General features: G+C 40.0%; 1 protein-coding gene across 11 annotated transcripts in view; it reads right to left on the bottom strand.

Annotated features, from left to right (window-relative positions):
- LOC134224508 (peripheral plasma membrane protein CASK-like) overlaps positions 1–27,527 on the bottom strand; it is a 666,907-nt gene that overhangs the window by 564,592 nt on the left and 74,788 nt on the right. The window lies entirely within an intron of this gene.

Below are 27,527 nucleotides of genomic sequence, written 5' to 3'. Positions count from 1 at the left end.
ATGTTTTCCTCAACCAACGCTAAGCGGATTGATTTTGGTTTTTTTAGATGTTGACTCTTGAATATGTATTTCCATAATACTTTTATTATTAATGAAAAATGTATTATTGATTCATTATCCATCTGTCATATTCATACAAAACCCTAATTGATCCACCTAGCGGTGTTTGTGAATTTCTCGTACATTAGATAAACTTAGACTTAAAAAAAATTGAGTGAGATTTTCTTAGCGTGTTTTTTTGTATATAAATCGTATTTTAGCCATAACTTTTGATCCCATAGTCCGATATGACCAATTTTCAATAGGAAACAATGGACAGGATCGAATGCAACTCGGAACAAATCGGATCGAGATAAGTGCCTAAAAGATGAGTGAGTTTTATTTTGCGCACATACATACACACAGACAGACGTCATCTCAATTCGACGAGCTGAGTCGATTGGTATATAACACTATGGGTCTCCGGATCTTCTATCATGAAATCGGTGTATTGAAATCGGTTTTTGCCTTGGTGTACGAGAAAGGCAAAAATATGATTTAATCATCAATCATTAATCGTTAATCATAGAATTTTACATTTATTTATAAATCACTAATCATATGGACTGATGTGAGAGGAATGGAATGGCAGCGAATGTAAACAAATGTAACATCATCACGTTCACACGTATCACGCAACGAAAAAAGCGAGAATCAAAGGTGTCCAGAAAGCTTTCATCAGATTTGCGCTTCGACGGCTTCCCTGGCGTGATCGCCGTGAGCTGCCACCATATGAGCACCGCACCGCTGCGAACTCATGAGTTTTCCTACTTCGAGGAGTAAGAGAATACTTCTTCAGAGGCTCTTCGTATTTGACCTACTGCAGAACAACATTGACTGCTTTGATCTCCTGGCGAAACTCGGTATTAATGCCCCCAAAAGAGCAGTGAGGAGAGCAGACTTTTTCCGACGCCCTGCACACGCCCTGCACCCTGGTACACATTATATTGGCAAAAAAAACGTTTGACGTTTGTTGTATATGTTTTAATGTAATCAGAAATGTGTATGACCTTAATTTAAGTAAACGAATGTTCAAGTCGCGTATTAGTTTTTAAGTTTCTTAGTATGTAAGATTAATAACATAGTCGAAGACTGTAAATAAAATAAATAAAACCCAATTTAGTTGCCTTAGAGAAAGATTATTTGATTGACCAAATATGCAAATGCAAATTTGATGCATTCAATATGATTATTCATAATCATTAATCATATCGATCGTTAATCATTGATCATGCACATATTGTGTCAATATTGAATCACGATCGGACTAATCGTTAATCATACTTAAAACATTTTATTTATTAATCATAAGCGTTAATCATTGTCAAAAAAATATTTTATCGTCAATCATAATCATTGATCACCCTAATGATCTCAAATTAGTATGGGAAAAACTTTTTTCAATTTTTGGAAGTTTTTATGCAAAAATGTATGCAGAAACATCCAAAAACAGTAAATTGCAGCTGAACTACACAACTTACGATGAAGAACTATGATACTCATTCAGATCTTGAAGAATTAAATACAGAATGTTATGCAGAGAACCGCGAGACGATTAGAGGTTGCCCCGCTAAGTTATTAGCATTTCTCTGAAGTGGGGTTTGAGCAAATTTCGTTTCTTCAACCTTTGAAAAGAAATAAATCCACCTCTACAACACTCCAGTAAAATGCGCAATAAACTCTAATCTTCTCGCGGTTTTCAACATAACATTCTGTATTTAATTCTACATAAACTGAATGAGTATCATGGTTCTTGATCGTAAATTGTGCCTTCCAACTGCAAATCACTGTTTTTGGATGTTTCTGTATACATTTTTGCATATAAACTTCCAACGAGTTTAGCATTGCCCAAACGTTGACCGATTTGGCTGAAATTTTGTCCAGAGCATCAGGGCATCAAATAAAACCAAATAAGAGGGCGGCCCATCAAAAAATTTGAAAACGTGTTTTTTGAGCCACCCTATTGATCATTGTCAAAAATGAATTATTTATAAATCATAATCTTCAATCATATAGTTTCATAGCAAGCTTTATTCATTACGATCATTACAGCGTTCTGCAGAAGCACATATTTTTCGGTTTTGAAAATTTTACTGACTTTCTTGGGAAGAGATTTACACATGATTTACAAATGCATAAATGGTAATTATTAAACAATGCTACATAGTGAAAATGTTCAATTTTGTGGATTCAATATTAGGCAGAGGAAGCTAAATTTAGCATCATAACAAACACTTCAATTCAAAATTTGAAGAAAATCCATGTCCTCCATGCAGACTAACATTCTCAGTCCCAGTAATAACCTTTCATAATTTCCCTAATCAGATGAGAGCGCAACGGAACGATCAAACCCACTAAAGCTTTAAACGTGCGCTTCGTAGTGACACGTACGCTTTGAACAACGTATCCGTAGCACGACAACGAAGTGAGTGCAGCTGCAGCCAGACAGGTACCTGCTGATGCACGAACTGCTCTATGACATTTACTAATTAATATATGGAGCGGAGAATGCAATAAACAAAACCAATCATTAATTTAATGTCGCCTCTAATTGTATGCGCACGATAACCTTTGTAGGGGTGCGTAGCTTAAAACGCTCCGCTCTGCCGGTCAAATGGTCCAAAAGCATACGAATGTTTGAAGCAGAAATTCCCAAATATATTGTGACAGGTATTAAATCAGTGACTGCAGATCAGACAGATTACTAATGCCATCTTGCCCGCGTTGAGTACAACAAAGATGATTCTTTCGCTAGTCTAATATTTGTTTTGAAACGGTGCGCGACAGTCCAAAAGGCAAACTTGGAGAAGCTTGGTTGGTCACAATAGTATCTTTTGAAAGTTTAACTTTGGTGTACAAGATAAACAATCCTAATACACCATCGAACCAATAATCGAACTTGTTACTGACAGTCGCACCTCACAACAAGCCTTTATCAGAAACACGTTCACAATACGACAATAATTATTTGCCTAGCATGGTACGATGTTTCCGAGAATATTACATTTTTCAAGAACCAAGGTTAGATCCTCGAATATTTTCGTAAAAGCAAGAACTATGATAGCATAGAACCGAAATTTGCTCAATGAATAATGCAAAATATTGAGATGAAAAGTTCGCAACAAAAATTAGCTTTTTTATTACTGACTTTTTTCGAAACTATGTCATCATTTTCCATGACAACTTCATTTTCCATGACACTAAGATCTTTTCTGTCGCTTGTTTTGTATAATTTTTAATAATAATTTGATCCACTACTTTTCTTCTACTGCCGCAATCTAGCAAAGAAGGAAATCTTTGCATTGCTGTTTTTCTTGCTCAATGAAATTTATGCCTCCGCGTGATGTAGTTCTGAAATTTGATTCAAACGCATTTTACTTTCGTTTCAATCATTAAAAATTATTGAAGTCGATTATCCATGCCTATTATACCACACGCCCCCGCTCATTCGTGAACAAAAGCCTCTGATACGTACGCGGTACGTTGTATGACGAAGCGTCTACATAGCTTCACATACCCACATTACATGTGCTATTTCCATGAGCTTCTGTGCATGACTTGACGAAAGTACCCACGTGTACGTTGGAAGTGGCTTTGATTGAGATGAATTTGGCCTCTTGTTGATATTGTCCTATGATGACACCGGTTCGACGGACCCGTTATTGGGGACGTTACTGCATCATGGAGCACATTGTCCCTGATTCTCGGAGCCAGGTCATGATGTATTGATTCCAATTTGTCAAAAAGGGAGCTCATTGTACTATGTGTGTACTTATGTGGTGATTGGCGGTGTACATCCACCCACCAGAGCAGAGTCAACGAAACTACTGTGGAATGGTCCTCTTGGGTACCGACCACCTAAGCACTGTTTAGTGACCCTATTCGGGATACAAGCTTGTTCAAATTTCTTCCACATCAGTAGTGATTGATTTTCCACTATTAGACCGGTTTCCACACACAAGGGAAAATGAAAAAGGAACTTAATATATGCACACCAACTGACTGAGTTGTTTCCCCAATCGGACGGTTTGCAAAGTAGGTTAAAATCCACAAGCGCTGAAGAACAGGCTCTCGAAGAATGAACCGGATCGATTTTCCTTCTGACCTGTTCGTAATGCTGTTCATAAAAGGGCATGGCGGAGTTCCTCAGGTTTATGCAGCTCGACTTGATATATGTCCGAAATGTATACGGCAAGGTGGTGGTGGTGGTGATGGTGGGTTGCGGTTTCGGTCGATTGGAAGACTTTTTCCTTGAACCAACCAACTGCCTGCACCAGGACCGTACACGAAGCACGTGGACATTGCGCGAAGATTTACTCTAGTGGGTTTTGCATCTGGTATAGGAAACATCGTAGTCGCCGCCATCGAGGCCAAATCGAATTGGCTCTCGTTTGGCATGCGATACGAATGCTGGCCTGGCCATTGGCAACACATGCTTCGAGTGGTGGATTGATACCTCCGGGGTAGCAATTTCACAAACAGCAAATCGACGGAAGGCATTTCTGGAGAACGCTTGAATTCAATAGCCGCTGGTAGAAAACAACCATTCAATGAGGATCTTGTGTAGGCTTCCTCTATGATATCGAGAAGAAAAACAAGATAGTAAATTCATACCGCACAGCAATATTATGTCTATTGTCTATGCTAAAACGATTCCCGATTAAATAAATTATTAGGTATTATCATTCCTGTTCAATGAATAGTAACAAATTGTAACGTTTAGCCAAAACACTTCTCTTTGTGATTTTTAAACGATGTCGATATACGGATTCATCGCTACAATCTCATTATTTAGGCTTATCGGCTGAAGTCAATCATTCAATTATGTCAACTCAGAGCAACTGAGCATCGCGGTATCACAGAAGTCCCAAAATCGTTTCCAGATTCCCGGAAAATTTATTGCAGCTTTTGCAGCACCATGCCCATTAATTTTCCCCGGAAATTAAAATTATCCTCGTTTTCCGTAGCAGACGAAAGATTGCACAAAAAGGAGCACAAATTAGAGACACTGCAGCAGCAAATCTTTATTGATGGCGAAGGTCTATTTTGTTATCGTCGTCATCATCTGGATCATCACAATTTACGCCTACTTCAACTAAAGCCTAACTATTTCCGGAAATCTACCCCAATCCGACTGTATGAATCGACAGCCACAGCTGCAGAACAAGTATTTCCGAAAAAAGAAGGCGACTTTTGGAACCAGGTCACAATCCAACTCGGCATCAACGCCTTCGGCACCCTATATTCATGGATTTCTTCCGTTTGCAAGCGGCACATCTGTGTACGTTTTTCCGTCGCGACAAAGTCGTCGATGGCAACAAGGAGCACGGTTGATGAGGCCCGAAAAAGACATGGCTCTGGATGGAACACATCCTCCCATAGGGGTGCTAGGTTCAAAACATCCCCGCGATTTCTTTGGTTTCCCGTTCAATAAAGTTGTAATAAACGGCCACACCTTCACTGCCAAAAACGAACAAAAATAGGAAATTTTCACTGCTTGGCTACTAGCAAAGACAATTATTACCACTAGGCAGTAAATGAACAAATTTGAATAAGAGAATTTTGCGATTGCCGTGAGCTCAACAGCTGGCATTTCGGCACAGTGAAAGTTTTGAATTGATTTTTGAAAACTTTACTAAGATTTACTGGCAATTGTTTTTGAACGGAAAAATGTCAACAAGGAAATCAACACTGCTTTCGATTATCTTGTACGAGTTTTTTTTTATTTCTTTCTGAAAAATGTTAAAAGCGAGAACTGCTGTTTACATAGAATAAAGTGGTTGATGAACAAATAGATTATGGAATGCGGAATGTGTTGCTCATTCATGCAATACATTTTTCATTACCTCAATGATTAGGTACTATCAACGCAGTGATACCAATTAGCTTTGCCTATTAATCGAAGATTACCCTGCGCAACAGCATTTTGCCCACATATCCCCAACACGATGTTCATCTTCATTCGATAGCATTTTACGCCACGCTTGGTTGTCCGCTCGTTATGATGACACACAACTTTTTAAACTTTATTTTGTCAGTCACGTACAGTGCACGCTGAGGACACAATCATCCAGCAACGAAGTCCCACTTGACCCACTATATATATATGTGGAGCTTGTTGGTGCTTGCTTGGTGCCAATATGCTCCGCCAGAACTCTTGTGCGCACTTCATCATCGAACGACAAATATGCGTTTCTGTGCGCGAAAATGTGCAAACGAAATTAAATCGAACAAACGGGAGCGTTTTGCGGTATTTATTCTTTTAAAACGTTGAAATTGTTGGTTTCGGCAACAATTAAAGAAAACTGAAAATTGGAAAAATATGTTTGATAGTGACCTTAGAAAAACGCTATATTTGACACGTTGTATAGGAAAGCATATGCTTCTTTGATGACATCTCATCCTAACTGGGATATTGTGCCTAGCAGATCAGGATTTATAAAGACGAAGGCGCAGACCCGACGAACTTCGTTATGCAGAAATTTCTGGTTCATTTGTATGGGAGCCCCCTTTTCAAAGGAGGGAGGGTCTCTAACCATCTTAAGAGCCTTCTCCGGCCCCAAAAACCTGTGCATGAAAATTTTCACGCCTATCGGCTCAGTAGTTTCGGAATTTATAAGGTTCAGACGGACAGAATTTTTGTTTTGGATTTTAATCAAATAATTTGACGAATTCGAAACTGTTTTGCTAATATGTCATCATAAGCGACTATACACCTACATGAGAAGCTCTCGACAGAGTTTATTATGTAGAAATGTGCGTTTAGTGAATTGGACATAGGCATCGATATCACGCGAATAAAGTCTCGACTTAAATCCTGATCTCTGAGCAACGCTCGCAGAAAATTGAAATGTTAATCAGGGTGACCATATGGTATCCTAAAGGAGAACATGTTCTCCTTTTCCAACAAATATCCCAGCGAACACAAGATCGTATATCCTAGCGAATAAATGTACAAAGTGAATGCCATATACGTACCGCTTTGGCTCAAATCCCAAACATGACTCATATTCCGAACACCGGCGTTTTTGTTTGGTTTGATGGCATTAGTATTATAAAATGTGGTTTGAAAGTTTTCTAGAATCTGTAGAAGTAGAAATCAGGTGTTTCTAATACGGGGGTGCACTGTGTTTCGGGGGCAGCAGGGACTATGTCCAAGGGCTTGACGATCCCTCCCCAGGCCATCTGCGAGTTGTGGGGCTTGCCTAGGATGTGGTGGGGTTTGACAGTGGGCCCTGTTAAACCTCTATAAAAAGCTGCATGTATCCGCAAGTAGGCCCCACCAAAGCGACCGTGTGCCGCTCAAAGCGCACAAGCCCAAGTCCTGGTGTTAGGTGGGACACTAAACAGCCCTGACACGACGGCCCTCCGACGAGACAGGAGGTTTGCGCAGGCCCAATAAGCCGCCTAGAAAACCAATCATTACGAACAATATAAGAGATAATGCGACTCGATATAATCGGCAAAGACCTAGGCGACGAATACAGGATCACGATTGGAAGCTTGGAACATGGAATTGCAAGTCGCTAGGTTTCGCAGGTTGCGACAGGATGATCTACGATGAATTACAGCCCCGCAACTTCGACGTCGTGGCGCTGCAGGAGATTTGCTGGACAGGACAGAAAGTGTGGAAAAGCGGGCATCGAGCGGCTACCTTCTACCAAAGCTGTGGCACCACCAACGAGCTGGGAACCGGCTTCATAGTGCTGGGTAAGATGCGCCAACGCGTGATTGGGTGGCAGCCAATCAACGCAAGGATGTGCAAGCTGAGGATTAAAGGCCGTTTCTTCAACTATAGCATCATCAACGTGCACTGCCCACACGAAGGGAGACCCGACGACGAGAAAGAAGCGTTCTACGCACAGCTGGAGCAGACATACGATGGATGCCCACTGCGGGACGTTAAAATCGTCATCGGTGACATGAACGCACAGGTAGGAAGGGAGGAAATGTATAGACCGGTCATCGGACCGGATAGTCTGCACACCGTATCGAATGACAACGGCCAACGATGCATAAACTTCGCAGCCTCCCGCGGAATGGTAGTCCGAAGCACCTTCTTCCCCGCAAAATATCCACAAGGCCACATGGAGATCACCTAACCAAGAAACGGAAAACCAAATCGATCACGTTCTAATCGACGGTAAATTCTTCTCCGACATCACGAATGTCCGCACTTACCGCAGTGCGAATATTGAATCCGACCACTACCTCGTTGCAGTATGCCTGCGCTCAAAACTCTCGACGGTGTACAACACGCGTCGAAGTCGGACGCCGCGGCTTAACATTGGGCGGCTACAAGACGGTAGACTAGCCCAAGAATACGCGCAGCAGCTGGAAGTGGCACTTCCAACGGAAGAGCAGCTAGGCGCAGCGTCTCTTGAAGATGGCTGGAGAGATATTCGATCCGCCATTGGTAGCACCGCAACCGCTGCACTAGGCACGGTGCCCCCGGATCAAAGAAACGACTGGTATGACGGCGGGGGCCCTCCTTAGCAGTGTGGTAAGACGCGCGGCTACAAAGCAAAACCATGCTGAGGGTGGCTGGGTTCGATTCCCGGTGCCGGTCTAGGCAATTTTCGGATTGGAAATTGTCTCGACTTCCCTGGGCATAAAAGTATCATCGTGTTAGCCTCATGATATACGAATGCAAAAATGGTAAACTTGGCTTAGAAACCTCGCAGTTAATAACTGTGGAAGTGCTTAATGAACACTAAGCTGCGAGGCGGCTCTGTCCCAGTGTGGGGATGTAATGCCAATAAGAAGAAGAAGAAGATGACGGCGAATGTGAGCAGTTAGTGGAAGAGAAGAATGCAGCATGGGCGAGATTGCTGCAACACCGCACGAGGGCGAACGAGGCACGATATAAACAGGCGCGGAACAGACAAAACTCGATTTTCCGGAGGAAAAAGCACCAGCAGGAAGATCGAGACCGTGAAGAAACGGAGCAACTGTACCGCGCTAATAACACACGAAAGTTCTATGAGAAGTTAAACCGTTCACGTAAGGGCCACGTGCCACAGCCTGATATGTGTAAGGACTTAAACGGGAACCTTCTTACGAACGAGCGTGAGGTGATCCAAAGGTGGCGGCAGCACTACGAAGAGCACCTGAATGGCGATGTGGCAGACGAAGATGGCGGTATGGTGATGGACCTGGGAGAACGCGCGCAGGACATAATTCTACCGGCTCCGGATCTCCAGGAAATCCAGGAGGAGATTGGCCGGCTGAAGAACAACAAAGCCCCTGGGGTTGACCAACTACCAGGAGAGCTATTTAAACACGGTGGTGAGGCACTGGCTAGAGCGCTGCACTGGGTCATTACCAAGATTTGGGAGGAGGAAGTTTTGCCGCAGGAGTGGATGGAAGGTGTCGTGTGTCCCATCTACAAAAGGGCGATAAGCTGGATTGTAGCAACTACCGCGCAATCACATTGCTGAACGCCGCCTACAAGGTACTCTCCCAAATTTTATGCCGTCGACTAGCACCAACTGCAAGGGAGTTCGTGGGGCAGTACCAGGCGGGTTTTATGGGCGAACGCTCCACCACGGACCAGGTGTTCGCCATTCGCCAAGTACTGCAGAAATGCCGCGAATACAACGTGCCCACACATCATCTATTCATCGACTTCAAAGCCGCATATGATACAATCGATCGGGACCAGCTATGGCAACTAATGCACGAATACGGTTTTCCGGATAAACTGACACGATTGATCAAGGCGACGATGGATCGGGTGATGTGCGTAGTTCGAGTTTCAGGGGCATTCTCGAGTCCCTTCGAAACCCGCAGAGGGTTACGGCAAGGTGATGGTCTTTCGTGTTTGCTATTCAACATCGCTTTGGAAGGGGTAATACGAAGAGCAGGGATTAACACGAGTGGTACAATTTTCAATAAGTCCGTCCAGCTATTTGGTTTCGCCGACGACATAGATATTATGGCACGTAACTTTGAGAAGATGGAGGAAGCCTACATCAGACTGAAGAGGGAAGCTAAGCGGATCGGACTAGTCATCAACACGTCGAAGACGAAGTACATGATAGGCAGAGGTTCAAGAGAAGACAATGTGAGCCACCCACCGCGAGTTTGCATCGGTGGGGACGAAATCGAGGTGGTAGAAGAATTTGTGTACTTGGGCTCACTGGTGACTGCCGAAAATGACACCAGCAGAGAAATTCGGAGACGCATAGTGGCTGGAAATCGTACGTACTTTGGACTCCGCAAGACGCTCCGATCGAATAGAGTTCGCCGCCGTACCAAACTGACAATCTACAAAACGCTAATTAGACCGGTAGTCCTCTACGGACACGAGACCTGGACGATGCTCGTGGAGGACCAACGCGCACTTGGAGTTTTCGAAAGGAAAGTGCTGCGTACCATCTATGGTGGGGTGCAGATGGCGGACGGTACGTGGAGGAGGCGAATGAACCACGAATTGCATCAGCTGTTGGGAGAACCATCCATCGTTCACACCGCGAAAATCGGACGACTGCGATGGGCCGGGCACGTAGCCAGAATGTCGGACAGTAACCCGGTGAAAATGGTTCTCGACAACGATCCGACGGGCACAAGAAGGCGAGGTGCGCAGCGGGCAAGGTGGATCGATCAGGTGGAAGATGACTTGCGGACCCTCCGTAGACTGCGTGGTTGGCGACGTGTAGCCATGGACCGAGCCGAATGGAGAAGACTCTTATATACCGCACAGGCCACTTCGGCCTTAGTCTGAATAAATAATAATAATACTGTGTTTCATCAACTAACTGACAAACACCATAACAACCAACCTAGCAACCGTTTCTTTGTTTGACGAAAATCATGGATACTAGAAATATCACAAAATATTATTGCGATATAATGAGTAATATTATCGCAAAGTTTAGAGTATGTATTTAAATCTTCTACTTTGAAAATATGATTCATTTCTTTAAAAATGGACCAGTACCAGGGATCAGGGATTGAATCCTAAAGATAATGAACAAGTCTCTCACTTATCATCTCTGTAAATATATACGATATGTAGCGTACCGCGAGAGACTTTTTTGCAAGCATATGACATAGAGAACTGATTCGGGGGGCTATACCCCATGATTAATTTCTTTTAGTAAGCTCCAAATGCGTGCTCTGATGATGCAATTCAACTTGTTCTCACGCTACAGCTGTGCAGTAACCAACACGAAATGAGCGAAAACAAAGCGAGAATCATGATTTTTCTGTGGAGGCTACCTATCCGATTCTGTTTTTTCGCACTTGTATACAAGTTTGATAAATTTGTTATCATGGCTTTTTATGATTCGGAACACGGTTTGAAAAAAATATCTCCTTTTACTTCCACTAATTTCCACTAATAATCTAATAATTAATAATTATTGGAAGTAAAGGGAAGATATTTTTTTCAAACCTTCTAACATTTTCCCCTAAGACGCTCGAAATAATTATTGATTCGGAACAGTTTTTGTCTCTCTTTTATCGTTGTTCGTTATATATTAAGAGCGATTTCCGCAAACCCTGCCAGGGGTTCAATATTTGAGCAATGTCTAACAATATACGCTTTGTCATCAACAGAGTTTGTTACTGACAAACGCACCTCGCAACAAGCCTTTATCAGAACCTGAACACAATATGACAAGAATCATTTGCCTAGCATGCTTTATATTTTCGAGAAACATATTTTACTTTTTTTGTAGTCCGAATAAGATTATCGGATATTTCTATAAAAGCAGAAACTACGATAGCATAAAACCATAATTTGCTGTAGAGATGATGCAAAATAACTGGATGAAAAGTTATAGCAACAAAATTGTCTTCTTTTTTTTTGCTGACAAAAATTTTAGAATCTTTGCCATTATTATCTCCGACAAAAACAGAGCTTTGTCGTCGATTCTCTTTTGTCGCTTATTTTGCATGCGCATCCAAGAAAAATTGTTCCCTGACCAGAACATACTTCTGCTTCCATATTTTATAAGAAACTAGCAGACCCGACGAACTTTGTTTCGCCTAAAATCGATTTATTCTTCGATTAGTTCTCAAGTTATGCAGAAATGTATGTCTCATTTATATGGGAGCCCCCTTTTTTAGAAGGGAAAGGGGTTTTGAACCATCACAGAAACATATTTTCCCTTCCAAAACTTCCACATGCCAAATTTGGTTCCATTTGCTTGATTGATTCTCGAGTTATGAAGAACTTGGTGTTTCATTTGTATGGGAGCCCCCCTTTCCAAAGGAGGGAGGGGTCTTGAACCATCTTAAGAACCTTCCCCGACCCCAAAAACCTCTGCATATAAATTTTTACGCCGATCGGTTCAGTAGTTTCGGAGTTTATAAGGTTCAGACAGACAGAAATTCATTTTTATGTATATAGAAGAAGAAGAAGAAGAAGATAGAAGATAGAAGATAGATGACAAAATCCTTAGAAATTTCAGCAACCTAAATATAAAAAAGTTTTGAAGTTTAGCATCTTTTAGTCTGGCTTATGGGTTTGAGCTTCCTGTCCTGTGAAAGATCAGTTCAAGACAAAATTTTCAAAACGACTTATCTGCTTTTGTAAACAAAGATTCAAACGACGCTTTTACGAATCTGATAGCTCTCCCACGCAAACCAACACCATCAACAGGTAGCGGATACCTTCAACTACCTATTGGTGGTGTTGGTTTGCGTGGGAGAGCTATCAGAATTGTCAAATCGTCGTTTGAATCTTTGTTCACAAAAGCAGGTAAGTCGTTTTGAAAATTTTGTCTTGAGTTGATCTCCAAATTTTCTTTAGATGTTAATGCGTATATATATTAATATTTTTTTTTAACTTGTCCCCCAATACCAATACTTACCAATACCAATATTTAGGACCAATACTTAGAAGAACTCGTCTATGTTGACCACTTGAACACTATTTGTTGTAGTATTGTGTTTTTGTCATGATTTTGGTAAAATGCCCTCTTTTGAGATTTTCATGTGGTCACCTTTTGATGGAATACGGTCTCGAACATTTTGATGGATACGGTTTAACATCATAAGTAACACATCGAGCTGCTGGCGATTATTCCGTAGTTAAAAGTTCGAAATGGTGATGTTGAAAACTATTTCCTAGCTGGAGCTACCTGGTAGCTTAAACTGTCAAGACTGGACCCGAACAGAAGTTTTGCTTCTACTAGGACCAATACTTAGAAGTACCGTCAACTGGGGGGAAGATGATCATTGAGGTGAAGATGATCATTTGATGTGTCAGTCAAAAATGCTATTTTTTTTATGAAACGGTAGTCAACAATATTCTCCGTTCAAGTAATGTTACCGCTAGGTAGAAACCCGAGTTTTTCGATTATAATCATGAAAATGTATTTTGTGGAAGAAAGAGAGAGATAGTCATAAATGACGCTATTTTCGTTTCAAATATTGACTTCGTAGACTTCTTTACGTAGTAAATTCAACATTCATACAAATAACCTAGTGTATTTTGACTACTAGGTCATAATGATTTCAGTAGAGCTGTCTTGATCAACTTCACCCCAAACCAGATTACTCAAAACATGTGTGATAATTTAATTTATTTTAATAAATGCGAACGCATTTCAGAAAACTAAAGTTGTTGATTATTGCAACATGTTTTGAAAATATTTGTTTCAATTTAAAATGTAAACACACATGTTTATTGCATGTTTTGTCTTAAAAATGATCATCTTCTCCCCAGTTGACGGTACTCGTCTATGTTGACCACTTAATAGTGTTTTGTTGTAGTATTGTGATAGCAAGCAGAATCTCAAAATGTCTGTTATCGTAGAGATTACCCTTTTTTCCCTTTTCCATTGTCGTTTTCCCGTCAGTTTGTCAAAAATAAACCAAGCAAATAATGGAAGCTCTAATTTAAAATGTTTAAAACGCACCACGAAGGTTATCTGACGATTTGAAATGTACAATTTGTGCAGAATTTGAATGTAAAGTTTAGTTTGGAGTTTCTTGGAGCCGACAATCAATACCTAAAGGCAGTCTATGTTGACAACGGGTGGTACTGTTGCCACCTCCAAGTAACACTTCTTGAAATAGGGATATAATGAGATATTATGATATTGATCATACCAACATTATTTAAATGGCAAAACCGGCAAAACACAAAACTGAACCAGAACATATGTTTTGCCATTACTAGTATCAATAAAATTAATCTATGTTGATCGCATGAACACTGTTAATATTGAGTATCGCATAGTAGCATAATATCAAAATTTCTATTATTGTTTATAATTTGTATATCGTAGTAATTTTACAGTCTGTCTGTCAATTGTAAATCCGGATCAATAAATATAGTTACAACGAAAGTGAATTAGTTTAATTATGTCGTCGTGCCATATGAGTTCAACCAATTGCAGCAGAGTCTGGGGATACAAATGTTATTTGGTTTAAAAAGTTCATTTCCCATTAAGTCGAACGTTTCACACGATGTCAGTTTGTCTCACCCAGCCACCTGGCACGACGCCATGTTTTTGCAGCCAACATCTCAAAGTAAAACTTATGGTAGTATTTGTGTTGTTTACCAGCATCTGATTTGATTCCCATTGGGATCCAGAAATGTCAGTGGGGACCAGTCGCGCAGTGTTGGCTGCAAAACAAACCCATTGTGCGAGACATGGATGACACCTACCTTTTCTCACCCTGCACAATAGGACAGCCCCATATAAAGGTGTGGCCAAAACTACCAAAAGGCCAATTTTCGATTTGAGCGAGTCAAATGTGATGAATACACAGCTTATAACCTATATTTCTATAATCAGGACGGTTTTTATTTTTTAGACTCTTCAGGGAGGGGTGTTCAAACTAGCCCCTCCTAAAAATGATATTTTTACGTTTTTTAGGAAAACGGACAGCTTTGCCATGTTTTCGTCTCAAAAGTGACATAGGGGAAAATACCTATTCTTGGCAGTCTAAGACATTCGCCAAATTGAATGATAAAAATAATGAATAATTACACTAAAACACAGGTACAGTTTAACTGGTATACATTTGTATGCTCTTTCTTTTATGATTGGTATTCACTAAATATAGCAGCTTTTACCACAAACTCAGTAAATTTAATATAAAGTAACAGGTCAACGTTTCTTCTATTGGCATAGCAATTTCTATTATCAGCAATGAGTTTGCTCCCTTTAGCAACTAGACATGGAAGTAGAAAACTGGTAATGTATTGGTGCCAAATGCTGGTTGTTTATATCCTCCAGTAGTAAAATTCATTCATATTAATCGGCCGCACGCTCATCTCGCTTCACTCAATTTTGGAACAAACTTTATTATTTATCAAAACTGGCTTAAAACAAAACATGAATTTTTAGCCTTGGCATCAATTTTATGTCATGTAGACAGATAGGCAAAAGCATTTAAACACATTGTAAAACAAATTTAACCCTTATGCGGCCAACAAAAAACAGACGTGAATGGCAGATAGGGTACTAGTGTATTCAGAAATTGACATTTCCATAACTTTTACCATTTTCAACCTATTTGAATAATGTTGGCCATTTTGGAGAAGGGAACTTATATGCTTTTTGTCCGCTGCCAAGATTTACATCTTTTGTCTTTTGTAATGCCGTAGAGTCGTAAGCAAAAGTCTATCAACCAGTTTCAAATATACCCACCAAATTCTGTAACCGTTTAGTTACATATCTCTTTGGTTTAATTTCAATTTGTGTGTCTTGTTTCGAAACTGTTGTATTTTTAGGAATATAAATTGTGTAGAATTAGTAGGATTAGGCGAAAATAAAATATTAATATAAAAATTGTTATTGTTAATGTTATGTTAATGTAAAAATTGTTATAAATTTGTAATTTGAAAACTTGTAACGTGAAAATTGTAAAACCAAAAAATGGGCGAGAAGGATTAAATGGGTAATGATTATCTACTGTGGTAAAAGGGGGAGAAGGACATGTTGGTCGACATGGAAGGAGTGGATAAGGATAATGGAAGTATGGATGATTGGGCGGGAAAACTCGATGGAAAGGAAAAAGGTCTGCATACCTCTGGGGTAAAAATTATTGCTCATTAGCAAATTGGCGTTCGTGCAATTAAGCCGTGAGTGAGAGTGCCTTTGTAGAGCCTCAGTGAAATAAGGTGAAAGTGAACGACATCTTGTGGCCCATATAGTTCGTTCAGGTAACTAATGATACCAGAAATGCCCTGAGGCAGAAGTTTAAAACCATTCCGGTCCTCAGGACCTTTTGTTCCTTTGTATAATCTGCTAGATTAGCGACCTCGCGCAGCACGATCGATCGAGTCAACGTCCGCGTTGAAGTTCGGTCTAATCACCAAGGACAATTCCGGCACCGTTCCGCCGAAGAGAACCCTTCTCGACGTGGCCAATACGGTCTCGTCCGTGGTCCGTCGATTGCGTCAACGAAGGGTACGCCGCAGCTACGATTGACAGCGTCCCAGTGAGTGGCAAGCCGCCATCTCGACCGATCAAGATAACCCGTCATCCCGCCATTGTCCTGAGCAGTGTTGTAAAATGTCATTTGCATTCGTTTGTATAATTTTCCCAGAACTTTTTCCAGAAGGTAGCTATCAATGCATGATGTATGACGAACTTATAGCGCTTAAATGTGCCTACAACTTTGTCTAACAAGACATTGCTGTAAATATGTAATCTGGGGCGTGGGAGGCAAAATGTCATTCAAATGACATTATGTCAAATGACACGTGACATTTTGGACAGTTTTCACTCTCCAGCCTCAGATGTTATATTTAGAGCAATGTACCCTTGGACAAAAATATAACCCTACTCAAGCGTTATGAGTACATCTAAAATTATGGAATAAATTTGACTTCTAAAGAAAGTTATGAACAAATTAGTCAAATGACATGCAGATGACATTTTACAAGCCTGGTCCTGAGCCGATCAAACCATCAACCCGCCATCTCTGGCCAAGCTACCAGACCTTCCGATAAAGCGACTAAACCGCCATCTTCCTACCAAGCCGCCGTCGACAACCAACTCACCTGCTGCTGCGAGCGCTCGCCATCGTCGTCAAGTAAAACCACCGGTACGTACCGAACAACAGAAAACCACCCTGAAAAATTCAAACCCACAATAGCCCAAATAAATTGTATTCCTACTAATTAGCTTTCCTTAATAAACGTCCATAGTCATACCCATTACACAAGTATTCAAATAATTCCACAGTTTCCACACCCGTTGTTCCGCGTAGCCCCTACGAATTACCCAGTAACATGCAGACCCTGCGACACAGTTCAGGGGTTTCATGTTACTGAGCTATTGACCGGGAGTTGTTGATCCGCCTTTAGGCTTGAGAGCAAGTCCGTAAGTCTAAGATAGTCTCAATTTGAAGAAAATATTTCAGCAAAATATTTTGCTGAAAACCAATCAGCGATTTCGAACTTTACTGACAACCAGCAATTTATTTCGCTATATGCTAGATTGCTGGTACATTCAGTATATTCGGTATATTCTGAAGCTGTCAATGTTACTGAATATCTTGGTAAAAAAAACATTATGTTTAAGTTGTCGTAGGCCGCGTATAGAAAATTTAAAATCCCTGCAATTACTAGAAGTAAAGTGCTTGATTCATGTGGAATTTCATGATGCCTTGCAAAATCTGAAGTCTGGCCGTTGCATTGTAAGCTGTATAGGGAGGCATAACATTGCATTTTTCTTTCAGACTTCATAAAATGGTGTACATCCTGAAATGTTTTAATTAGCATCAATCAATTGAATGGTTGATAGACTCCGAAGACATGTTAAAATGCATGAGAATTGATAGAGTTATAACCACCATGCAAAACTGAACTTTTACAATAATGAAACAGTATACAAATAAATGCAAATTCGATTTTTTAATTGTTTTTATTGTTTGAATGATTATTTAATACATTGAATAAATAATAATTATTATAATAATAAAAAAAATAATCAGCTGGTTTTCAGCATTTTTTACATTTTGCTGAATTAATTCAGCAAAGTGCTGTCAATTCATATGGCAGCCCAAAATGCGGAAACTTCAGCATAATGAGCTGATGACTCAGCAAATGTCTGTCAGATATGACAGAAGTTCGGTTTGCTGAAAGCTTTGGTAATTTTATTTTACTGAAATGGTTGCTGATTTTTCTGCTCGGCAAAATTCAGCAAAATTTTGCTGATTTTCGGCGAAAAAAAATTGGTGTGTACAACTTGCTCTTTGCGGTCCTTACGTGATATGTTTGTTTCATCAAAAAAAAATCATGGTGGTTGTGTACAAGACACGACCGCTCGACGTAAACTACGTAAAACCAAATCAAACCAAAAAATTAACATGTGTATGCAGAGGTTTTTGGGAACGATAAAGATTCTTATGATGGTATTAGACCCCTCCTCTTCTGAAGGGGGGACTCCCATACAAATAAAGTACAAATTTCTGCTTTAATCGAAAATTAATCTAAAAAATAGAATCTAAGTTTGCAAATTTCGAATACTTCTTTTAAATAATGTAAAAAATATTAATTATATATTAATTTTAGGTGAAACGAAGCTCGTCGGTTCTGGTAGTATAGTATATTAACAATATATTCCACCTAGTAAGTCTGAATAATGGGCAGCACTGTCCTATCCAGCCGCTGGAGCCACCCCATTCTTACACTACGTTTCACAGTTGAATAATAGATAATACCCTAAAAGTAGGCAATTATTTATGGTTGAAATGCGCTATGTAGGAACGGGAATGGTTATGATTTTTTTGATGAGCTTGGAAAGTATTGAAGTTGCAAAAGGAAAACGGTCCTGTCAGCCACATAAGGGTTAAAATACTACGGTGTTACTATCACTTTTGATATAATGCATGGTCTGCGTAAAAAATATGAAGCATTTGTATTTTAACACTTTTTTTTTGAATAAATGCCATCGCCGGATATTTTGTTCGTATTTTTGCTAAAATCAACTCACATAGAATTGTTTGATATGCTCACAAACACATTCTCTCGCTCTATTCCGAAGTGTGCTGCTGTCAAAGAAAACGAACAGTCCCGATTTTATTTAGTGAAATATAGAGCAAATATTGCTTAAATTTGCTCTTTGTGGTGATAATCAAGTGGCGATAAAGTGTAAAAAGTAGTTTACGTATTTAATTTGTCGTGTCATACGCAATTAAGAGGAGAAACAGGCGATCCAAAAAAGTAAGTAACAGTTTGCTTTTCGTGCGCTGCTTTCTTTGGCAATGCAATAATGGCAAGGATTTCGTAGGTGCAAATTTGTTTCGGTGATTAACACATCAAATCTTGCTACTTTTACACAAACAACTTATTCAAATGAAAGCTTAGACTTGAAATTGTGTGATTGAATCAAAATTATGTTCATAAATAGTGTATGTTTGCTGGAAAACGCAAATATTTTTGAGGGTGCCAACAACTGTCGCACCCTGCTAATGCCGTATTCTACCCTATTTATATATCGTTACAAAGCTCTTAAACAGATCTATGCAATAGGCATGATAATGTAATAATAGCTCCGTCCAGAAATTAGTTTTTAGTAGTTTTGTAAAAGCATATTTTACGCAATATTTAACGAACAAAACAGTTTGGTACCCCGCAATACCCCGCAGTAAACTCTTAAGCTTTGCTCTTTGCTTAAGCTCTGAACTCTTAAGCTTTGAGGACCATGAATAAAATTCTGCCCAAATTCACCATTTTGTAAGATACATGAATTTTAAAAATTGCCCAATGGGATTGTACAAGCTCGTCTTATGACAAGTGAAGTCATTCTACTAAAAAGCTCAAAATAATTTTCTTAACAATATAAAGAATGTTAGTTCGAGTTTTCCTAGAGCTTCAATTTTTTATTAATTTTTAAGTGTTTGAAGAATGAATTTAAACGGTAGTATACTCTACTAGAAGAAAACGGCCTGAGATCATTACGCGAATAGAGACAGTGAATCTACTTAGTTTTTTTGCTACAACTTACTGGTAATACTACTATCGCTACTGTTATTACTACGAAAAATATATTAACTATTAAGACAACTATGACTACTCCCAAGCGCTACAGTGGATGATCGTTAGCTTCCGAAGTCTTTCTTATTTCTGTATAACGTTAGTAAAGACTCGTACTGGCCCCTGCCGGCACCTCCAACTTTACGCATAGTCTGCTGTGCCAGTGTTCAGTGCGCATATTAGGGGCGTGGAGCGTCAAGTTTCAAACGATTTCGTTTAGATAATTAAGAATTATAGATAGCAATCAATCAACAATTGTATGTAAGTTTCACAATATAAAAATATGCATGTAATATAAAACTTGTTATAATATGAATATAAAATAATGCGTACGCAATACAATGAACAAATAATTATTGAGAATGAATCTAGTTTAACTCCATTAATCTATATCATACGGAGATACTTGACGAACCACCGTCGATCCCATCATCCGTGGACAGGGACCCCACATATATGGGTCACTTTGTAACAATAATTAGTCACTCCTTTTTGCAAGTTAGTCAAATGGAAAAGACTCATATTAGTGTGTGACCCATGATTGTGGGGTCAGTGTAGGTACTGTAGTTTCGCTATGTCGAATGCAAGTAGTTGTTTACTTTTCGTTCGTTTGCAGCTACGTTTTTCATTGTGTAGCGTTTGATCAAATTCACACTTTGCGCTATTAAACGTTAGATTTATTTGCCTTCAGTATAGTTAGCACTTCACAAACGGTTTTCCGTAAATCTTCAAGACAATTTGCGAAGATTAGAACGTCGTCAATGTAAAAAAAATCTTTACAGGTTTCAGGATTCGGGTCATTACCCGTTGGAAGACTTCAGGTGCACAATTCACCCCGAACATCAACCTGGTGAATCTATACATATCTGAAAAAAAAAGTGAGATTGAAAAGTGATCACGCGACGCTTGGCACGACGTGTAAGTTAGGAGACAGATTTGTTTAGTTTCTTTGTTGTTTTTGCGTTCACTTAATAGTATTGATTATGAACAACCAGATACATACCATTCTCTGTTAGGAAGGTGGTGAGCTCGCGAGATTCGGGATGAAGTTCGAGGTGGTAAAACGCGTTTCTGAGGTCGAGTTTAGTGAAAAATTTGAAACCATGAAGTTTGACCTTCATCTCCTTAAGTAAGCGGAGCCGGAAGTACTCACGATTGATTGCTCTGTTCGGACCCCGCATATTCACAACTAAGCGGAAGTCGTCTTTTCCCTTGGGTACAGCCGACATTCCGGTTATCCAGTTTGATGCAGATGTGACTTTCTCAATTCCATATCCTCTTCAAGACGATTTCTCGCTGCTTCTCGAAACGCCACCGGGACGTTGTAATAGACGTTTCTAATTGGGGCTACTGTATTGTCTATATTACTGAACTTTACGTTTACTTCTGGCATTTTCGGGAAAGTCTTTATCTTTTTCGGGTTCTCTAGTTGGTTGACGTCCGTGCTGACGTGCACCAGTCCCATATCACAGGCCGTTGCACGGCCAAGAAGTGATCTCGATCCGTTCAGTATGACGTGGAATATCGCTATCATGGGTTGCACAATGCGCTCCGTAGTAACGATTTGAGCTCCCAATGTGCATTCTATAGCCATTGGTGATTGTGTACACACTCAAATTATTTTGTAGACCTCGGCAAAATTTTTGCCGAGATTCCAACAGGCGAGATCTCGGTAATATTTTTCGGTAATTCCTTTACCGAAATTTCGTCAATATTTTGCCGAAATTCGGCAAAGTTGATTTTTTGCCGAGATCTCGGTAACGATTACCGATGACTCGAAATTATTACCAATATCTCGGCTGTTGGATTTTCGGCAATCGGTAAACTTTAAATTTTAAGTGTTAACCATATGCATGGAGACACTTTGGGTTAGATTGCTTAACAATCTCGAAACTAGCTATACCTGACTCATACTCTTGCTTTAGGCGAATCCAGACCTTTCCGTCAATTACGTTCGCGTCTACGCCCGAATCTATGAGCAGTTGTATGGGGCATGACGAACCAATGTGACATTTCACCCAAACGTCTTGGAATGATAATGTGTTCACGTACTGCAATAGGAGGAAATGTGAATGAAGGAATGAAAACTAATTGGGCCGATGTTGTAACCGATTTCATTTGAATGATCTGATTATGGGTTCATTACCTGTACCTCATCCGAATGATAGTTCGGGGATACACTTCTTTTGATGTCTATCTGACGAATTCGATTATTTCGACAAGTGGCTGCATAGTGGCCTCGTTCCCTGCAAGCATTGCAATTCCTGTTCAGCGCTGGGCATGGTAAACTGGAATGCATTCAACCATTGCATCGTCTGCAGCGACTTCAACGTCCTCGATCCTGTGTATCTCGTCTATCCATTTGTTGGTTGCTTCGAAAGCGCTTTGTCTGTATTCTGTCTCCTTTGTCATGTGTGCGCGAGCGTTTCCTAATTTAGCTTTGTTCCAACTGTTTTCGGTGCATGCGCTCCACCGCGGTTGTTTCCACCTCATAAGCTTCGTCTCTGGTTGCCGCCTGCACAATATAATTGATGACGTGTCCGTAGGTTCTCGCCGCTTTTTTTATAGCCCTCCACTTGCCACCGTTCTCGCCGCTTTAACCAAGTCCTTGTTTCTTAAGCCTTTTAACAGTTGCGCACGCTCGAACCGGTCGTGGTCTACCGAGCTGTATCCACATAATCTGTCTTTCGCCATAAGGCGGGCATGAAAAGAAATGACGGTCTCAGATCTCTGCTGCTTCATGTTTGAAAAGGCCTCGTATTCCGCCGATGTGTCGGTCATCGACTGAAAGTAGTTTCCAATGTTTGCGACAAACCGGCGATAGCAGTTCGCATCCTTCAAACTTGGCCTCAGTTTGGCGGTTCTTACTATTCCTTAAAACTCGTATCCCATTGAAAGAAACAACAGTTGCGTTCTCCGTACGGGGTCAATGGCGTTCCATTCCTCCCACATTTGATTTGCAGCGATACCTGTAGGGAACGGCTTGATATTATCCCAACGAACGCTCTACATGGCTGTTTAGGATCGGTCGTAGGGTGAGACGGGCAGTGCGTCGCGTCGCACTCTTTTCATAGAATACAGTATTATTGTTATTCCGGAAAGCACATTCTCCATTCTTTGAAGTCGGTCTTCGTTAGTCAGGAGACTCTTGTTACCGACGGCTTCGGAGAATATAGAGAGTGGTTCACAGTTGTCTGCCTCCGGGCACGTCGGCTTATCTGTCGGCGATAGATGCTCGTTAGTCACGCTAAAGTTGTAACTTCTTCCGCTGGTGCTGTAATCATCTTCAATTTCTGAATCTGATCTCGATTTCTCCCACAGTTCATGGTCAGCTTCTTCAACGTCCATCGGTGATCCTGTATCCAGGTTCTTCGGGGCACGAACCTATTTTCCGTTGCTCTCCATATCGCCTGTGATTCGTTGTTTGCACATGACATGTATGAGATTATTAGAATCTTTTTTGTTTTGGTCTTGCGTTACGGGCTGTGGCTGACAATACATTGTAGAGGAACATGGGTTGTAATGGTTGCTAACTATATGTTAGGTTGCGCAGCAGACATATTGATGGCTTACTTTGTTTTCAGTTATGGCACTTAATGTTTTTTTTGTGTTTTCAAACAACAAAATTTTCAAAGTTGTGGACATCCGGTCACGCTTGCGGACTCTTTCACAAAAATGTTCAATGTTGCGGACATCCGGTCCGTGTACATATTTTATGATTATGGTTAAAGCAAATTGTTCTTGGAATGAAACAAACTTGACGACTTGCGCCGTAGGCAAGGTTTGAGGACATCCGGTCACGCTAGGAGGACATTTTTTCGTTGTTTTTTTTTTGCATACAGAATTTTAAGGTTGCGGACATCCGGCCACGCTAGTGGTGGGTATGTTTTTATAATTGTAGTCAAAGCAATGCAATTTTTTTGTGACTGCTTGCGCCATTGCGAAGGTAGCGGACATCCGGTCACGATGGTAGACAGTTGGATCAAGTTTTATTTTTATTTTTATTATTTTTTTGTTATGCACGTCGCTTGGTGATTTCTTCCCCAAATAATACTTCCCCAAATAGTGTGGATTCTCACGAGTATGGCGACTTACCTGTTGAAGCACCGTACGAGGAGGTTGCCACGAAACTATGGTCGACTTGAGTTTGTTCGTCACTCGAGAGTTGGTTGTGCTGATTATGTCAACATTCAGCGATTCGCTTAGATTCAGCGCCATGCACACTTATTGCGAGGGGTAAGCCTGTACTTATCGTTACTTGGGTCACACAGGTATCAGAGTTTAACTTATCAGATAGGCCCGTTTGTGTAGATTTGACAAGTTAGAATCTAGAAAAGACAACTGCTTCCGGAGGAGTGAAAGGAAGGGGTCCTAAGGCCCATCTACAAAAAATAGGCGACAAGCGGGAGTGTAAGAACTTTCGAGCGATCGCCATCCTAAATTTCGCCCTAAAAGTGATTTATCAGATCATCTTCCACCGTCTATCACCAATAATAAGTTCGTAGGAGATTATCGCAGGCTGAAGGCTACTCCCGTTGTCGCTGATCTTTAATGTACGACAAATTCTCAAAAAATGGCATGAATATCAGATCCCAACGCACTAACGTAATCGATTTGGAGATGGCATACGATACTATATACCGCGAAGAGCTAAGGAAGATCATGGACGAGAACAGCTTATGATACTGATCAAAGAAGTGATGGATTGTGTGCAAAAATATGTGAAAATCTCGGACGAACACTCCTGTTCGACAAGGAAACGAACTTTCGTGCCTGATGTTCAATATTTTGCTAGAACCAAGGGCCGTCACTTATTCTCGTGTGCAGTCCGATAAGTGGTAACATGTTTCGCACACTCCCAGTTCCGGAGAATTTGATTTGCTCGTTGTCTCATTTGTGTCATCCTTTTCGTGTCCTCACCGATGCCAACAAAAGTAGCCTCTATGGAACAAACAAACAATCAAACCCCTATAATCAGATGAGGTGGTAGAGTGGCTAGAGTGAGAGCATCCCAACGACATTTTTGTTGATATTTTAGGTTCGAATCCTGTTGCGCTTATACAATTTTTATAGTTGCTCACCAAAGATGTTTGTGGAAAAAAAAAGAATTTCATCAATTAGGCCAGATTTAAGTATTCATTCTAGGGAGAGTAAGTATTAAGTGAAAGATGATATCCAACGTCAACGCAAACTACGAAAACATATCCTCCTTCGTCCTGAAAATTGTTTTAAAGAGACGAAAAGTCCAAATCCTGGCTAGAAGGTTTCATACTGAAAGTACGATTTTTAACAGATTCAGTCAATTTATTTATTTCGCGGATGATATGAACATTGTCGGTCGAACATTTGAATTGTGATAGCTGTGATAGAATTGTAAACCCGCCCGAAACGTGAAGCAACTGGTGGTGAATGGATCGAAGACAAAGTACATGCTAGCAAAGCTAACTGGAAGTGGGCGGAACCGAACGCGAATGGGGGCTCTTGTGAAGCAGTGTTACGAAAGACGGGGATGCTTTCAAGATGTTCGAGGAACATACTCATGCAATGGCGGGCATAGACAAGCTTTAAATTAATAACTGAGGAAAGTTCCAGTTGGAATGTAGAGCCAATGAAGAAAAATAAGAAAAAGAATAAGAAATACAAAGGCGCATCATCTGTGGAAGTAGGGCCTACTACGGGCTCCAAAAGAAAATGCACTACTCAAATTAATTCATGAAAAAAATATTACTTAGGACCTTTTGAAAAGTTAAGCGAGATTTGCATCATGTAAAACTCCTTCTAAAAATATTTATTTTGTGGAAAATTTTATAACCATGTATTACTGATATTGATTTATTTATGGTAATTTTGAATTTTTTCCGTGGAACATCTTTATTTTTTATGGAAAATTCTTTTTTTATAATTGCATTTTTTGCTTTTAAAAGTGCTAAGTTATAGGGGAACAGACGGCTTTGGCAGGTTTTGTTCTATTATTAGCAGGGGGGTTTTTGTCGACCGAATTTTATGAAATTTGGCCACAATATTCTTTGATATGCAAAGAATGGTTAGGTCAAATTTGAGCAAAATCAGTCATAAAAAAAACCCCTGACAATAATAGAACAAAACCTGCCAAAGCCGTCATTCCCCCTATTTGTTATGTGAAAAATTCTTATTTGTTTATAGAAATTTTGCATTATTTGTTGATATATATATTATTTATTTATTGCTCATATCCTGATTTCTTTATTGGCAATTATTTTTTTATGGAAAATTTCTAAATCTTCACGGAAATTTTATTTTGCAGCCACAGTGAACCCAGTATCCAGAAAGTAGCTAAAACTGAAAGGATACGATTGGTGTTCGCCTCCGACACGGTAGGCACAAGAAGGCGTGAAGTGAGCTAGGTGGGCGGATCAAGTACAAATCGATATGGCGAGCATGAAGCGCAGCCAAGGATAGAGATATGAGGTCTCGAACCGTGTATCGTAGCGTCAAATTGTTGATTCAGTGCTATCTATTGAGATGTAAACTAAATAAATGAAATAAAGTAAAGGACTTTCACACAGCTTTTTCTGGTGCTGCGTAAGAAGATGGAGTTATCTTTGCAAGTATCGATTTGAGAATTGTCCGGCATTGGACTCTCCCTACATGTAGGAAACCCAAATAATGTTTAACTGGGTTTAATTGGCTGGTCAGGCTTTGTAATTAAAAATAACTTTAGCTGACGAAACCCCGGATGAAAATTTAGTCATTCTAATTTTAAATTACAAAGATTGATCAGCCAAATAAACTTATTCAAAAATTACAACAACAGTGGCTCCCAAAAATAGATGCTACAATGCATTGCAAATCGTATGGAATGTCCATCAGCTTAATGATGGTGATGGTGATGATATCCTAATACAAATGCACTCATAATTATATATGAATAATTTTCAATCTTTCATTCAGTCGAAAAGTTCAGTTCTAATGCCGTTCCACTGCACGCTAGATCTCATAATCGCACTCGCATGACCGCATACAAAAAAGTATTGCATAAAATAACTATAGTTATATATATAACTATAGTTATATATCCTCATATATAGATGAGGAAATCCTTCTATAAGTTCTGAATGATAACCATTGCGTACAATTTGTTAGAATAGGGAGATTCACCAACGCGTGTTTTCAAAATGCCTAATCGTATCTTCACAAGAATTTGTAACAGAATTCCAAAATATTTTCTCACGCGAAATATTTCCAGGTCCCACGATGAAGGATTGGGTGTTAATCGCTTAATCACAAGCCAAATGAAGTTTCAATTGGCGCCCAGAAGCTCTCCTAAAATAAATTATTTTTAGCACACTGGAAATTCTCATTCTCATTTATCATAGCCAAGAATAGACGGGCAGTATTCTTCCATTTTCTGGCAAATTATAGGATTAGCTACCATCAGTGTATCTCGTAGAAATCAATCATTTTCCGAATCAGCTACCAGCTGTTTTATTATTTATTAAATTAGATCATCCGAAATAGTAGTTAGACCTTCCTCTGTTTCTTCATCTAGTATTTGATT

This window comes from Armigeres subalbatus, chromosome 1 (assembly GCF_024139115.2).
Source record: "Armigeres subalbatus isolate Guangzhou_Male chromosome 1, GZ_Asu_2, whole genome shotgun sequence".
Classification (NCBI taxonomy): domain Eukaryota; kingdom Metazoa; phylum Arthropoda; class Insecta; order Diptera; family Culicidae; genus Armigeres; species Armigeres subalbatus.
Note: the sequence above shows the minus strand (reverse complement) of the source record. Positions and strands in the feature narration are given on the sequence as shown.